The sequence below is a fragment of the Pteropus vampyrus genome, unplaced genomic scaffold (assembly GCF_000151845.1).
Source record: "Pteropus vampyrus isolate Shadow unplaced genomic scaffold, Pvam_2.0 Scaffold715, whole genome shotgun sequence".
Taxonomy (NCBI): Eukaryota; Metazoa; Chordata; class Mammalia; order Chiroptera; family Pteropodidae; genus Pteropus; species Pteropus vampyrus.
The window spans coordinates 54,671-72,871 of NW_011889496.1; the positions used below are offsets into that span (position 1 = coordinate 54,671).

The following is an 18,201-nucleotide window of genomic DNA, read 5'->3' on the forward strand; positions in this document are numbered from 1 at the left end:
TATAATGTTTTGGTTACTACTGTTTCTCATGAGTCAAATAGAATTCGACCTTCATTTTGCATGGGTTTTTTGGTTGAATTCATTCATTTTTATTGAATTAAATTATTTAGTTGGAAGTCATCTCAAACACATTCTGAAGAGATAGATGGATGGATAGATAGGTGGATCGATTGATCGTTCAATAGATAAATATAGATATACATCATTTTGAGCTAACCTTTGCTTTCATTATTGTTCCCTTTGAAATGTATTCTGTGCATTTCTACCAGAAATTAATTTTCTAAAATGCAAGTTTAGATTTCTGCATTAAGATAGCAATTTAAACACATATTTAAATTTGCTTTTATCAAAAATTCTATAGAAGTAAACAAATTCAGGACTAAATAAACTGTTAAATGCCATAAGCACTGAAAAGTGTTAAGAATAAGATAATAAAAATTAAAATATCCATAAGGTTACCCGAAGACATTTATAAAGGTTATTTTAATACCCTGAAATACAATATATTACCTTCCTTTCAACAACAACAACCACAAAAAATACATTCATTTGGCTAAAGAACCTAAAGCACCAGTAGAGTTTATCTATTGGGTAGTCCAGCAATGATCAAAGATGCATATTTAAAAACTAAGAGCGATGTCAGAACAAACAAACACCCCCCCCCAAATATTATAAGTACTGGGAAATAAAGAACCCTCAATTGATCCTCTATCTTGAATCATCTCTTCAAGTATGAATATCTATGAGATCTAACTGAAGACAATAGTTATCTGCCAGATATTGGACAAGGAAATAAAAACTTAGGAATTAAATGGATGGAATTCTATATATAAGATATGGAAAAAATAACCAAACCTAAGAAAAGCAAATTATAAGGGCCATGGTTCATGTGGAAACTCTGGATAGAGGAATAGACCGGGTAGAAAAAGGATGAAGCTATCCCTTGAGCTGTGCTAGAAAAGTGCATGAAAAGTAAATCTGAAATACACAAGATAGAGAAGTGATTAAATATCCATGTAAGCTCAGGCAGTTAAAACAAAACCAGAAAAGTACAATTTCTTGAAACAACAACAATTATCTATAGCTTATATGAGACTTCATGGTGGATACTTCCATATTTGCCATGAGCAATTAGATATTTGACACATTCTTTACTAACCAGTTTTTATATGCATATATGTAGTAACACACAGACACACACTCACACAAACACTAGATTGCTTTTTTTCTAAATCATTTTATCGTCCTTCCCTACACTGGATGACTTAAGACCATTAACTTTGTTAAATGCATGGTCCAATAATTACTTGAAGAATTACTATAATTAAAAACTAAAAAAAAGAGATTTGGGAATTGAAATTAAATGCTCTTTCATGAAACAGATTAACTCTAATTTTAAAAAAATAAAGTATCTTTTATTTAAACTTTCAATGAGATTTGTGAAGATAGTGTCTATTTGCAAAAAAATAAAATAAAATAAAATAAAAAATTAAAAATTGGCAAATAAAAATACCAAATTAAATATGATAAAATTTTTGAAGAATAAATTGAATATATCAGAAAATAAAAAAAAATGACTTTGAAAGGAAATTTAACCTAGGGTGGTAGGCACACAATGCAATATATGTATGATGTATTATTGACTTTTATATATAATTTTATTAACCAATGTCATAAATTTAAACCTATATAATTTTATGTTGCCCAATAAATTTAATTTAAAAAATAATGACTGAATAATTCCTGGAGAAAATATCTCAATCTATAAAGAAATGACATGAAGACCAAAGGTTAAATGCAAAGAGAAAAGGAAATATATAAAGAAGATATTCATACATTATACAGAGCATACATGTGATAATAGGAATTCTAGAAAGAAGCAAAGCAGATAGAGAAAAAATAATAATTGAAATTAAAAGAAAATATTCCTGGGTTAAAAATACTTGAACCATCAGATCAAAAAAGACCTGACACTGAAAATCTCAGAGGAGAAAACATACGGGAAAAGATTCTTGACATTGGTCTTGGCAATAACTTCTTGAATATGACACCAAAGCACAGGCAACAAAAGCGAATATAGACTAGTGGGACTATATCAAATACAAACATTTCTGCACAGCAAAGGAAACAACAGAATGAAAAGGCAACCTACTCAATGAGAAAATATTTGAAAACCGTATATCTAAGAGGTTAATTTCCAAAATATTGTTGTACACACAGACCCAGGAAAAAAATCTCAAGACTGAATAAGTGGAGGACAGGAAATGGCCAAAGAAAGAGAGTGGCCACTCGTTTGATAATTAATAGAGTTTATTAAGGGAAACTTATAAACAAAGCATGTCTTGGGCAGCTGCAAAATGAAGTGGATCCCCATGCTGCTTGGCAGGCACCAGAGAATTATACAGGCTGATAGTCATGGGTACTGGTATGTGAATGCTACCAGAAATTACATTCTTGACCAGATTAGGACAACAACCTGTTCCAGGAATCAGCACATGATAGGAAGCAAGGGAGTGATGCTGATTTATGACAGAAGGCACATCAATTACAATCAGACAGCCTCCAAAGGGGATTTGCGGAAAACCACCTCTGTTCTTGCCTGGGTCCAGCTCAAGGGACAGATAGAGGTAACATCATGGAACAGTCTCTCCTCCCCAAATATACAAGAAACTCCTACACTCAATTTAGCAACAATAACAATAATAATAATAATCTATTTTCTAAAAAAATAGGCAAAGGATTTGAATAGACTTTTTTCTTCAAAAAAGACATACAATGTCTTTTTTTAGAAGACATTCAATTTAACGTTAGTTTAAAATTCTCAAAATTACTAATCACCAAGGACAGCAAATCATAACTACAATGAGACATCACTTCACACCTGTTAGGATGGCTATTACCCAAAAAACAAAGATAATGGCTGTTAGTGAGGTTGTGGAGAAATTGGAAGGCTTATACGATTTTGGTGGGGATGTAAAATGTTGTAGCAGTTATGAAAAACAGTATGGAGCTTCCTCAAAAATTAAAAATATAACTACCATATAATCTAGCAATCCCACTTCTGGGTAAATGTCCAAAACTGTAGAGATCAGGATTTCAAAGAGATATCTGCACTCTCATGTTTATTGCAGTAATATTCACAATATCCAAGATATGTAAACAATGTAGGTGTCCATCATAAGATGAAGGAATAAAAAAATGTGGTATATGGAGACAATAGAATATTATTTAGATTTTAAAAAGAAGTCTACTATTTACAACATGAATGAACCTGGAGGGTATAATGCTAAGTGAAACATGCTAGTCACAGAAGGACAAATACTACATGATTCCACTTAGATGAGATATTTAAAATAGTCAAACTCATAGAAGCAGAAAATACAATTATAGTTACTAGGGGCTGAGGGGTGGGGAATATGGAGAATTGGTCAATGGATATAAATTTTCAGTTATCGTATATGAAATAGTTCTAGAGATCTGCTGTATAACATAGTATCTATAGCTAAGAACATGGCATTGTGTACTTCAAAATTTGTTAAAATTATAGATTACATGTTAAGTATTCTTAACACTTAATACACATGAAAGAACCACCACCACCACTGCCACCACCAACAACAATAACAACAAAAAGGACATCAGGAAACTCTGGGAGGTGTTGGATATATATCTATTGCCTTGTGGTAATGGTATCAAGAGTGTTTGCATGTATTCAAACTCATCAAATTGTACAAATGAAGTAAGTGCAATCCTTTGTATACAAATTATATCTCAATAAATTTTTTCAAAAATAGATTACACTATGCAATATACAGATGATGTAGTATAGAACTGTACACTCAAAATTTATAACATTTTATTAACCAATGTCACCCCAATAAATTTAGTTTAAAAAAGAGACTGTTTCATGATATGCTAAATCATTAGAAATAAAATTTTGTTAGTTGAAATTTTTGAATTTCAAAAAAATGCATATTATAGACTTTAGACAAGGAAAACAGCCTTCCAACTCATAGGAAGAAATATTACACAAAACTCAGAGAGAAAAGAAGCCTCTTCTCATTACAATATCCAATCCATACTTCTAAGAAGTTTACACAATAAAAGCAACTAGATTAGAAAAACAACTTTGAGCTTTCAATAGAGCAGTGGATTGAACACATGGAGTACAGAATGATCCTGTGAAAAAGGTTGAGATATTGACCGTCAATAGAGATATAAGTAAAATCATCCTGAATTCTTTAAGGTAGGATAAATTCACATGCATTTATGCATGAGAAAAAAATGACACTGTTCCCTCACTTCAATATTGGCACAACATCCCAATGACATGTTTATTATGAAATAACCTTATTTGTTATTAATTATTTTTTCAAGATGTTTACTGGTGTCAGCAGTATATTTCTTTCAAGACTTCTCATGTCTGTGTGTTCATTTAAGAAGAGCAGTACCACAACAAAACTCTTCTTTGCAGAAAGACCTGGTAGACTCATGCAGCTGAAGCAATAACCATAGTGCTGGTGAAAGTAGCTTCAGTGTTCAGGCAGATGAGTGCAATCAGGAAAAAATTATTATTGATAACTTTGATTTGAAAATCTAATGAGTGGAAAGCACAATGGGGACATTACTTCTAATTAACTTAATGAGGAAATGTGTTGCTCGCTTTGGTGGCACAGGGAAGCAATCCCTTGTGGAGCCCATGTCCCCTCCTGCTATTCCCTGGGATGTCCATGAAAACGACCATAAGTTCCCCTTTGAAGAGGCTAAAGGGATATGAAGGATGTAGAGACTCAATCGGATAGAGAAGTTTCTGTGGTCTTTGGTAGAGGTGAATGCAGAAGAACAAAGCTTGGAAAAAAAAAGAATTCACTCACCATGCTTAAGAATAATTTTGTACCCTGAAAACTGCATTGTAAAAGAATTTAGAAGCTTTGAGAGAGGCAATGGCAAGTTTAGGAGAAACTACCTTCTGGGCTATTGGGCACAGCTATATATGAAACAAGATAGCCCACTTATGATGCCATCTGTTGACAAATCATTTCATCCAGACTTGATTAGGACTCTTATTAAAACTGAATTGTCATACTTTCATTTCCAAATAGTTTCCAATTTTCTTTGCCCACTTTTCTATAGCTGTATTGTGAGTTTAATCATGATTATACCCAGAGACTTGATTCTAAGTTAATTTATTCAACATCAACAATTATTTACATACCAATTCTGTTCTATTCACTGTGCAAGATAAAAGATTTTTACTTCCTGAAGGATAAACTCAGTCTAGAGAAGGTAAAACGAGTAAATTGATAATTATTTTGCAACATGATAAATACAATACAGAAACTCTAGCATGATAATGCCCAATATTTCAGAGTGTTTACGCATTCTTCACAATACTCTAAGCATTTAATATATATTTGCATATATTAGTAGAGGCAGTTAAGTGCAGGTTAAAACATATCGCTAGAGATGTAGTATATGGATTTAAATTCTGACTTTGTTGTTTATCAACTGAAAATCCCTGGGCAAAGTATTTAATCTGTCTGTGCCTGTTTTCTCATCTGTAAAATGGGGATAATAATCTTACCTCATTAAAAGATCATGAACATTAGATGAAAAAAATATATGCTTGTGCTTAAGACAGCGCTTGCCACAGTAAATACCATAGCTACTATGTTATTATTGTTATAATATATTCAGCCATTCTCAAAACCTTATACTCTAGTATTAATATTTTCTTCATCTTACAAATAGGGAATTAAAGGCATAGAAAGGCTAAGTAACTTGATTTAAGTCACAGAGTTTGTAAGCAGTGAAGAGCATTTAAATCCTGGAAATTTGTTTTTTGGCATACAGACTATTAACAAGTATTTTATACTGCTTTTGTGTCAGGAGAGGGGGCATAGGAAGTAATGACATGCTACATTCCAGTCAGAGGAAGTAACACACATGGGAGAGCACCATAATTTTATGAAACAGTGTGAACATTGGGATTACAGGGAATAGAGTTGGGGAGTGCCAGGAGGTGAAGCTAGAGAGAGTTCAGAGTCAGATATATTGGTTTGGAGCTTATGAAAGAGCTTGGCTGAAGAAAAATATTTGGAAGTAGTAATATTTGAAATCTCTTATAGGTGGATAAGATCTCCATGGGAACATATAGAATTATAGAGGTTAGAATTGATGATGGGAGTCTGGGGGAAACTAACACTTGGGAAAAAGTTTTTAAAAAGCAGCCAAGTTAATACAAGAGAGAAGAGGAAAAAATAAGAGTAAGAATAGGAATATAAATAAAAATAAGTGAAACAAAAGTAAAAGTCAAAATCAGTAATACTTCTGAGAACCACTAGGAGTTACTTCTATTGAGAATGGAATTACAGAGTAGAGGAAGAAAGCCTCAAGTAGGAGTATTGAACTGTTTCTAGTGCCAGAGAGAGCTGAATAGTTTTCATTAGTAATTGGCAGGCAGGGCATTGCTTAACTTGGTCAGAGAAGCTTTAGAGGAATAGTAGTATCAAAAGTATATAGCAAGTGTTATAAAAGAAGGAGAGGTGTAGTGAGTGGATTTTATTACTCCATCAGGTAATGTGTAAGTCTTTTGCAGATATTTACTTGATCTTACCACATCTTATTAGATAGATACTATTTTAACCTCATTCCACAAATGAGTACTTGAGACTGAAAGATTAAATAATATGCAAAAACACATATAAGTGTTAGTAGGCTTAATTGAGATTTCAGTATAAACCCCAAGTTTACATTCTAATCCCCTAGAACAGAGATCTCCAAAAATGTGCAAGATGGTCCAACTGGGTGGGAAAATAAAATAATATAACTTCTATTATGTCTATTTTTTATCCATGCTCCTTACTTTTTAAATTTATTATTATGTAATCTACACATATATTTGAATTATTATACCATAATACAGTACATGTATATAACTTATTCTTACAAATACTTAAATTAGAGGTTAAGTTAAAAATTATACTAATTTTTATACTACTAAAAATATTTGGAGGCATCTATTTCTGTAACTGTGCTTCTGCAGGAGTGAGAAAAAATGTCTAATATTGGTTAATATGTACATTCGTGTGAGATAAGAGACAGAAATAAAACCTTAAAGTTATTCCTTGTTACTCATTCCAGTTGTTTAGCTGTACATTCACTTTTCCTCTCCACCTCCTTGTGAGATGGTATATTCCTTCTCCTTCATTTACAGGTAGTTCTGCTGGGGATATGGTGAGTGGAAATTTATCAACAGTGACTGAATTTATCTTTACTGGCTTTCTCCGGATCCAGGATGGTAGTCTCTTATACTTCTTTCCTTTACTTTTTATCTACACCTTTATCATCATTGGGAATCTATTGATCTTCTTTACTGTAAAGCTGGGCACCCATCTCCACAATCCCATGTATAATTTCATCAGTATCTTTTCCTTTCTGGAGATCTGGTACACCACAGCCACCATTCCCAAGATTCTCTCTAATCTCATCAGTGAAAAGAAGACCATCTCTACTACAGGCTGCCTCTTGCAGATATACTTCTTCCATTCACTAGGAAATTCAGAAGGTATCTTGCTGATCACCATGGCCATTGACAGATATGTTGCCATCTGCAACCCTCTTCGCTATCAAATGATCATGACCTCTCAGCTTTGTGCTCAATTCTCTGCAGGCTCCTGCATCTTTGGCTTCCTCATCCTGCTTCCTGAGATTTTAATGATTTCAACAACTGCCTTTCTGTGGGCCCAACCAAATCCACTAGATCTTCTGTATCTTGGTCCCTGTGCTGAGCTTGGCCTGTACAGATACATCTATGATTCTGATTGAGGATGTGATCCATGCTGTGGCCATCATCATTACTATCCTAATTATCGCCCTGTCCTATATAAGGATCGTCACTGTGATCCTGAGGAATCCCTCAGCTGAGGGTTGGCAAAAGGCTTTTTCTACCTGTGCAGACCATCTTACCGTCTTCCTGATATTTTTCAGCAGTGTATTGTTCATGTACTTGCATTTCAATACACTTACCCACCAGTTTTAGACATAGCCATTGCACTGATGTTTACTATACTTGCCTCATTCTTCATACTGCTGTCATTGGTGCTCATCTGCTAACCAAACATTTATTAAGTTATACTGTGGCAACTCATAAATCTAGTTTTCTAGATTAAAGGAGGGGAGGCAATATTGTTATTCAACCTCATATATTTCTAGATTTTTTGACAATTGGATAAGGACAAATACAGACTAATTAATTAAGCACTTCTATTTAAAAAAAAATTAAGTCATTCTCCTTTCTTATTTAATGTATAACATTTTCTTATAGAAATATTTTTATTTTTAGAAACAGCAAACAGATGAACCACAGATTAAATCTGAAAAAAATTGCCAAATGTTGCTGATACTATAAACAGATTAGTTATTAATAAGAGAAAAATATGTAATCTAGATTAAATTATATGCTCAAAGAAGCATATAAAATGTTTCTTAGCATTAAATTTCTATTAGAGTACCACACTCAAGAAAACATTAAGGAAAAAGTATTTCTTGATTATTTTCAGTGGTTAAAAATTAACATGTCTTACACAATGGTAGTTAATATCAATTTATTTTCATAAAGTATTGTAGTTACCAAATTTTATAACTATATGAAGGTAAAGAGAGAGTCTCTCTTGTTCATACCCATGATTTTTTCTCATCAACAACATCTTTCCTCTTCATACTAGGAAATGTGAGTGTGTTGAACTCTACAGGGTCCTGCATTTACACTGCATTGACTTCTTGTCTTAAAACTTCTAAATTCTTCACTATAAGAGTATGTAAAAGGTCTTCTGCATATGACACAGCAATGTTATACCACAGAGATGAATTAACAAATCATTTTGTGACTGATTGGTTTCAATTTCTACAATTTTTCCTTTCTGCTAATTTTTTTTCACACAGCTGAATACATTTCCACAAACTGAAACTACTTTCCATATTCCTGTGTTATGTGACCACTTTGTATGGATGTATAACAAAAAATCCATTCATTTAAAGCCATTCATCTGCCCACCAGACGTCTTCCATTTAGCAGCCTTCTCTCCCAGAAAGATGTTTTTAAATGAATCAAATCCTGCAGCATAAGTTGGTGCTGTAAATAGAAAAATACACTCACATATAATTTTATAGGAAAATCTTGATATAGTGTTTTGCATTGACTGTGTATCAGAATTACTTTGACTTTCAGGAACTGTGTCAGTTATTACATCAGTGTGATTTTTGTAATCACACACAAACTTTATTTCTTTCTTTTTAAAAAACTTTTATATTTTTTTTATTTTTTTCGGTTATAGTTGACATACAATAATATATTAGTTTCAGGTGTACAACACAGTGATTCAACATTATATAACTTATGAAGTGATCGCCCTTATAAATCCAGTCCCTATCTGACGTCCTACATACTTATTATAGTACTACTAACTCTATTCTCCATGCATCTCCATGGTTATTTTGTAACTACCAATTTGTACCTCTTAATTCTCTCCCCTTTCATCTATCCCCCACACTCTAATCTGACAACCATCAAAATGCTTTCTGTATCTATGAGCTTGTTTCTGTTGTTTGTTTATCCTGTTCTCTAGATTCCACATATGACATTTGTCTTTCTCTGTCTGACTTACCCCACCAGCACAATACCCTCTAGATTCATCTATGCTGTTGCAGATGACAAGATTTCATTCTTTTTAGGACTGAATAATATTATGTTGTATATACGTACCACCTCTTTTTCATCCAATCTACTGATAAACACCCAGGTTGCTTCTATTGCCTTGACTGTTGTAGATAATGTTGCAATGAATATATGAAGTGATATGTCCCTTCACGGTAGCGTTTTGGGTTTCTTCGGATAAATTCCAGAAGTGAGAAGTGAGAATACTGAGTCTTTCTTTGTCTCTTGCTATAGCCTTTGATTTAAAGTACTTTTTCTCTTTTTTCTTTTGTTTCCATTTTCAAGAAACATCTTTTTTTTCATCCCTTTAGTTTCAGTCTGTGTGTGTCTTTCAATATGAAGCGAGTCTCTTATTGGCAGCATATGTAAGGGACTTGTTTTCTTAACCATTCAACCAGTGTATCTTTTGATTGGAGCATTTAATCCATTGACATTTAAAGAAAATGTTGCTAGATATATAGTTATTGCCATTTTATTACTTACATTTTTTTTTCTTTTTCTTTTTAAAGAAGTCTCTCCAACATTTTCTGTAATACTGGCTTGGTGATGATGAACACCTTTAGCTTTTTCCTGTCTGGGAAGCTCTTTATCTGTCCTTCAGTTCTAAATAATAGCTTTGCTGGGTAGAGTAATGTTGGTTGTAAGTCCTTGCTTTTCATCACTTTGAATATTTCCTACCAATTTCAGGCCTGCAAAGTTTTTGTTGAGGAATCAGTTGACAGTCTTATGGAAGCTCCTTTGTAGGTAACTAACGGCTTTTCTCTTGCTGCTTTTAAGATTCTCTCTTTGTCATTAAACTTTGGCATTTTAATTATGATGTGTCTTGGAGTGGGCCTATTTGGATTTATCTTGTTTCATATCCTCTGCACTTTTTGGGCTTGTATGTCTATTTCCTTCACCAGGTTAAGGAAGTTTTTAGTCATTATTTTTTAAATAGGTTTTAATTTCCTTGTTCTCTCTCTTCCCCTACTGGTACCCCTATTGTGCAAATCTTAGTACAACTAATGTTGTCCCAAATACCCCTTAAACTATCTTCATTGGGGGGGGATTTTTTTCTTGTTGCTGTTTTGATTGGATGTTTTCTGCTACCTTATCTTTTAAATTTCTGATTTGATCCTACACTTTATCTAATCTATTGTTTATTCCTATTAAGATTTTCTTCATTTCAGTTATTGTATTCTTCATTTATGTCTGGTTCTTTTTAATGTTTCTAGCTCCATTTTAAAGTTTTCTGTCTCTTTGTTGAAATTCTCACCAAGATTATGGAGCATCCTTATAACCAGTGTCTTTAAATCTGCATCTGGTAGATTGTTTGTCTCTATTTTGATGAGTTATTTTTCTGACACTTTGTATTTATATTTTATTTGGGACATGTTTTTTGTTTGTTTGTTTCTTTGTTTGTTTGGTTGGTTTTGTGTACCCATTTGGCTGTCTTCCTGTGTTTGTTTCCATGTATAAGTTAGGGCTGCTATGTATCCCAGTCTTAGTAGAATGGCCTTATGTAGTAGATATTCTATGGGACCCAAGGTGTAGGTTCCCTGGTCACCTGAGCTAGGTGCTCCTGGTTGTTTTTTATATGAGTCTCTGTGCCCTCCGTTCATAGTTGAGCTTTGGTTGCTATCTCCACATTAATGTGAGCCATTGACACTTGGGATGATTGGTTAGTAACTACAGTGTAAGAGCTTTTGTGTAGAAGGTTACCCTACAGAGCAGAATGTGCTTTAGTAGGGCTCTAGTGCCTGTCCAGCTTGCCTTTAGGTGAGTAGTCCTCATATGCAGGCCCAAGTGATGCCTTGGCTCATTCTGAAATTGGCCACCAGCCATGCCAGCCTTGAGGCCTCGCAGAAGGGGTCCCACTACAGACCAAGTGTAACTACACCCTGTGCCCTGCTTGGAACCACCTAACATTAGCCATCAAGCAATTTGCAGATGGCCGCCACCTGCATTGGGCTTGATGGTGCCTGAGGAGGCCAAGCCATGAATCAAGATTGGTTACCTCTAGTGCCAGGCCTGGGAGTTCTCAGCAAGATGGATGAGGCATGCTGAGGCCAGATGCTGCTTCTTTGGATTCTGTGAACCTTTAAGAGATTTTATGAAAGCCTGCACATGAGCCAATAAAAGCTGTTTGTATGGAAAAGCCACTATAAATGGCTCCGAAGCACCCACAATTTGGGTGGGGTGAGATCTCTCACTTATTTCTTCAAGAAACTTTTAAATATATCTACTGTGCAGAGAAAATGTGGTAAATATTGCAGTAGCATGGGTGCAAAGTATTTTAATATCTAGAATCACATAATCCAGAATTGAAGCAAAGGAAAATGGATTAGGCATTTGGATAGTTTGCAAAGAAAATGAAAAGACCGAGGCAAGAAATTGTTTTTTCTTTGGTTTTCTTTGTTTACTTAATCGCCTGTATTTTCTCTCTACTTTTCTTTCATCTTTATCTTTTACTCTTTCCCACCTTTTCAAAATCTAGACTTTGATGTGACCTAGGGACTGAATGAGGGAAGTGGAGGCTAGTTTAGAATAGCATCTCTAAATGCAAGTCAAATCTTTTGCCTTAACTAATCTTAAAAGGAATAGGTTCTTTCATTTAGTTTTTATAATCAAAATCTCCAGATAGCTTGGAAGAAAACTTCAGTAAGGAGAATCAATTTATTCATAACCACTAAGCAATCTTTGGTGGGGTGCGTATTCTAACCCATGTGTCAGAAAACAAAAAGTGTTCTGGACAATTGAGAATATGGGGCTTGATGTCAGAGATCTCAAAGTAGTATTATAGACTGAAGAAAAAAAATCTCCAACTGTAGCTTCATCTGCTATGAGAAAAGGTGCAGAACACTTTGAGTAGGTAAAAAAAAAATGGCTTTAGCCAAACATCATGAGGAAGAAAAAGATTTGTTTATGTGTATTTTTTATGTGTGTAGAATAAATATAGAAAAAAAATCTTACCCTTTCACTTTGTAGGTTTTACAGTACACACACATACACATACACTCATACAAAACACTCTTATTCATATGGGCTTGAATGATTGGGCCTGGTTTTAACAAAAACTATGGCTTAGAAAGCAAGTTTTCATAGGGTTACCTTACTTAATCTTTATAACAAACTTGCATGGTTGATATTATATTCATTATGAAGATCAAAAAAAGTGGAGGCAAAATGACTTTTTTAAGATCACAGAGTTGACTAATAATAGAACAAATAACCAAAATGAGTGCAGACTTCAAATTACATACTTGTCTCACCACAACAACACTTATGGACTGGCCACTCAGAGAAGAATTTACTTTAGTGAGGCTCTGGTTCCTGCTGAGTCTGTTCTTTGGGTGTGTAGTTTCTGGAGGTGGTCAGGTGGTGCTCTGATGTGGTCTGAAACTAACTATTAGGTGTCTTGGCCCTGGTGCCTTTTGGAAGGTGCTTTGGTGAAGGCCAAGCCTGGGCCAGCCACAGCCTGTGCCAGGCTTGGAGCTGATTAGCAAGAGGTATAGAGCATACTGAGACAAAATGCTGCTTGTCTGGGGATTGTGAACCTTTGAGAGATTTTAGGAAATTCTGTAGCATGAATCAAGACAGGCTATTTGTATGGAAAAGCACTGGAAGTGGCTTGGGTGGGCCTGCAAGGTGAGTGAGTCAGGATTTCAGTGAATCACCAGGACTGGTAAGTAATACGAGCTATAATGTTGGAGACTCAGATATAGCACACACCTACAAGTATAGGCTGGGTGGGGGCAGGGCTCAACAAAGGAATGACAGCTTCTGCCAGCATTTCTGTCTAGGAGAAAGCTGACCTTTCAACCCTTGTCCTTAATCCAATATGAGCTCCTTCCCATATTACCCAGTGCCTTTTGAACTGCTGCCCCAATACTGAAGCTCAGAGTGAATGAATCTGTGAGTCCATGCATGGCTCTTTCATAGGGATGTCTGGCATTCCAGCCACTCTCCATCTCACTTAGCAACAACCTCCAGTGGTTTTCACAACAAGAAGTTACTGGTACTTCTCTTCCCACCACTGAAATCCTGGCTGATGTGCCTGGTGTGGATCTGAGACCCCTCATTCCTCAGGAGGGAACCTCTGCAGAAGGAATATCCCTCCCAATTTTTAACTGCCTCATATGGGTGGAGGGCCAGCCTCTTTCATGTCTCTGCCCCTCCTACTAGTCTTGATGTGGCTTCTTATGCATATCCTTAGTTATAAGACTTCTGTTTAGGTAGACTTCAGGCAATTTTCAATGATGGTTGTTCTGTAGTTTAGTTGTCATTTTGATGTACTTGTGGGTGGAGGCTAACATGATGTTCACCTACTGTGACATCTTGACAAACCCATTTTGAATTCTAAGTTTCTTCAAAATGTTGATCATTGTAATGCTTAGAATTTATAAAATTCTTAGATATTACACTCCTAAACTCAGAATTTCTCCTCTTATTTACTAATCTGACCTATTCATTTGCATATCTTCATAGCCTGATACCACTAACAACACTTTTATCACATTTCCTTTATAATATGAGAGTATGTTTACCCAATTATAACTTTCCCATCAGACAAAGGGACTTTGAATTATCTTTGTCTTGGACTTTTGAAAGAACTTGCTCTATATGCAAGAGCAACCTGAATGAAGTAGGAAAGGTATATATTTTGTAATTCTAAATAAAGTCTTACTTACCAACTCTGTCCCAATTGCTGTTCTATGCATTACATATAAAACTATACTCCTAAAAAAGACAGAATTTATTTTACTTATAGATGTGTCGGAGCCAGCCGACGAAGTAATTGAAGGTACCTGAAAGGGGGAGCATGGACTGAGGAAAAGAAAGAAGACAGATAGAACTGCAGGAGGGAGCACAGATTCAAGTTGTCTGTGTCCTCGAGTTTATTTAAAACACACTACTTATAGCATCACAATGAGAAAACAGCAGTCAAGACCCAAGGTCAGCCAAATTACTCATCCTGCAAAACAATGAAGTTCTCACAACTCCCTTCTTGGAAAACACTGAGTGTTTAAAATAGTTTAGTGCCACTTATCTCAAAGCTTGCCAAGTTAGCTCAACTCCCAACATAGATGTTAGATAATACCTGAATAAAATGTAATTACATATTTAAGAGAATAAGAGGAGATAGGAAGAGAAAAACAGTAAGGTATGGTTAGAGAATAGGGAGTTTGGGGACTGGGTGTGATTAATTTTAAATAGGGTAATTAGGTGTGGCATCCCTTACCAGGTAATATTTGAGTAATGGCCAGAACAAGTCCAAGAAAGAAATTTCTGAGCACATTTCAAGGAAGAATATGCTAGGCAGAGGGAATGGAAGTACAACAGCTATGAGGTAAGGCCATTCCAGGTGGTGTGTGTCTAGAGTAATGGTGGTGGATATGAAGAACTAGATAATGAAGTAAAAAAAAAAAAGATCATTGTGGCACCAGATTACATGAGAACTAAAAGACCGTTGGAGTGAAGTAGGATTTATCTCATTTTGATGTTGAGAATATATTATTGAAAGGGGGCATTGGATGTTATTGCAAAAATCCAGGCAAAGGTTGATGGCTTAGACCAGGGTAGCAGTGCAAATGTTTTAATAAGTAGTTCAATTCTGCATATATTATGAAGGTATCACTGACAAATTTGCTTACTGATTGAATGTGGGGTGTGAGAGAGAGGAGACAGGATTGATTTTAAGGAATTTAGCCTAAAGAACTGGAAAAAGGATTCTTCCATTAACTGGTATAAGGCATTTGTTTTATATATCTATTTATTTATTCCCTACTTTGTTCTAAAATATATCAGAGATCAAGTAGTTAAGCATTTTTTCTAACTTCAATTTATCTTTCTTTTTCTCTATGTCATTTGCTTGCTCAATGTAGGATATACTTACCTGGAAAAAAAAAAAAAAAGAAAGAAAGAAAGAAAAAAAAGAAAAGAAACTAAATGTATTGTGCTTATTCCAAGAAAAAGGGAGAAGACAAATTTTCCTCAGTTTTCATAATTAAAGTCAAAGTTGCCATAGTTATGAATCTAAACTGCTCCACCAGAAGCTACTTATCTCTCCACTTTCAATAAAATTCATTTCCATCCATATTTACTGAGCACTTATTAGTGCAAAACATACGGTTAAAACAGAGTATACAAAGTAATTGGAGAAGCAGACATGATATTGTAATATTAGCTATGGTATAGAAAGTGCAAAATTAATTGCTGTGGGAGTATCCCAGAGAGAGTAACTTAATCTAATTAAAATCATTCATGGAAGGCATTATTTGAGCTGAATTCTGATTCTTTTTTTTTTGAGCCTGAGAGAGGTTGTTTTAGAGGGGAAAAAAGTAAAGAATATATATATTTTCTAAACAAAAAGAAAATGTAAAGGGAAATTTTTCTGCTAATTATAAAAGTGTATTCTTGGGTAACAGAGGCAATTGATTATATAAGTTGAATCTCATAATGTAGCTAACTAGAGAAAAATAAAGCAACTTACATATTGGGAACATTGGTTCTTTCTTACTTATCCCTCTCATGCAAGCATATTGCAGAGCACATGGAACATAGAAAGCTCTCACCAAATATTTGAATGAACAAATGAAAAATAATAAATGAATTAATTGATTATCCAATTAATTCTCTAAACTAGTTGTCCAGTTTCTCTTTCTCTTTCTCTCATCTATCTCTCATCCATCTCTTATTTATTTATTTGTTTGTTTGTTTGTTTGTTTGTTTTGCTTAATAGCTGAGAAGATGACAAATAAGAGGTAGACAGCAGCAATTGAACTTATATTTACTGGCTTTTCTCATTTGCACCAAGATGGACACTTATTTTTATACTCTTGCTTCTAATTTACCTATTCATCATCGCTTGGGCCCGTAATGTCTTCTTCTCAATCAAACTGGATTTTTACCTCCACACCTCATTCATTTTTTTTTATCAGTGGCTTCTCCTTCCTGGAGATCTAGTATATCACAATCATCATCCCCAAGATATTCTCCAATCTAGTCAGTGAGCAGAAGACCATTTCTCTGGCTGGTTGTCTTTTGCCTATGTATTTCTTTTATTGTCTTATCATTTCTGTGGTTTTCCTCCTCATTACCTTGACTATGGACAGACATCTAGCCATCTGTAGCCCCTTCCCTTACCCAACAAAAATGACACCTCAGCTTTAAATTCAGTTGACCGTATGTTGTTACTTCTGTGGATTCTTCACACCTCTCCCTGAGATTGCTTGGATTTTGTGGTCCAAATCAAAATAAGAGTATCATCTGCAGCTTTGATCTCATCTTGAACCTGACAAGTATGAACACAAACATAATTGTTTTAATCAAGGTTGTGGGCATCATACATGCTCTGGAGATCATTGCAAATATAATGCTGTGGTTTTGAGTTACGTTGCAATAATCCTATGTATCTGCTTTGTTGACTTAAACCAAAAAGCCTTTTCTACCTGTGCTTCCCAACTTGCTACTTTCTTAATAGTTTTCAGAAGTGTGGCCTCAACCTATCTGCATTTCTCTGCCAAATACTCTTTCTTTCTGATCATTAGCCTAGTGTTTATAGTATTATCACTGTTCTCTAACCCAATTACCTATAGTCTAACAAGGAAAGAGATCAAGGAAGCCATAAAAGTACACATGTGCCAATCTACTTCATTCAGACATGATATAAAATAAAATGCATACTCATTAAGTAATTATATTTATATCAATATCTATATTTATAGTTCCAGTGTGTTTGTTGCTGCTGTGTTTATTTTTTCTGTGCATTGATGCTAAGTGGAATGTTTAGCCATTCTATCTCTGTGAACTTAGGAAATGTCCTCAGAGGTCGATTAACCATAGAATCCAAAGAAAATAAGGTGAAGACTCACACAGTTTTCTTCATTTATTCTTTGAATCCAAAGGGAGTCACATAAAATTCTATCTCTGCCATGACAGCCCATGCCCTAACTACTGGAACAGAAATAAACATACTTTTCTCTGTTTCTATGAAACATTTCTTGAGATTCTACTTAGTATGATTTGTATTCTATCTTGCATCATAGTTTACAAGTTTTATATGAGCCTTCTAGTTTGTGAACTCCTTGAAACTAGATATCTTATTTTGTTCATCTTTATATTCCCAGTGCCTATTAAAATTCTTTGCCCATAGAAATGTTCAATATGATTTGCTGAAAGAGTAAATGAGTTAGAGGTAATCTTTGTGTCTTGACAAAATAATAATTTAAACAACAAAAATTATATTATAAAAAACTCAAAACATTTCCTCATTCTTCAAAGAATGGCAGAGGAGGGGTAGATAATGGATAAAAGCAAGATTTTTGGTATATTTGGATATAAAACAATTTTTAGTAATGAAATGAAACCTTGTCACAGATAATTCACTCAAGTTTCTATGACTGGAATACATATAGATGTTAAATGAGATTTTCATTGATATCTTTTGAATCTAGTTCCTTAAATATAAGAATTAAATTTTATAGTTTAGTAATATATATATGTAT

The 18,201-nt window shown here is 34.4% G+C and overlaps 1 pseudogene; it reads left to right on the forward strand.

Moving 5' to 3' along the window:
• The first annotated feature begins 7,188 nt into the window (after positions 1 to 7,188).
• On the forward strand, positions 7,189 to 8,115 carry LOC105309309 (annotated as a pseudogene).
• Positions 8,116 to 18,201: the final 10,086 nt, after the last annotated feature.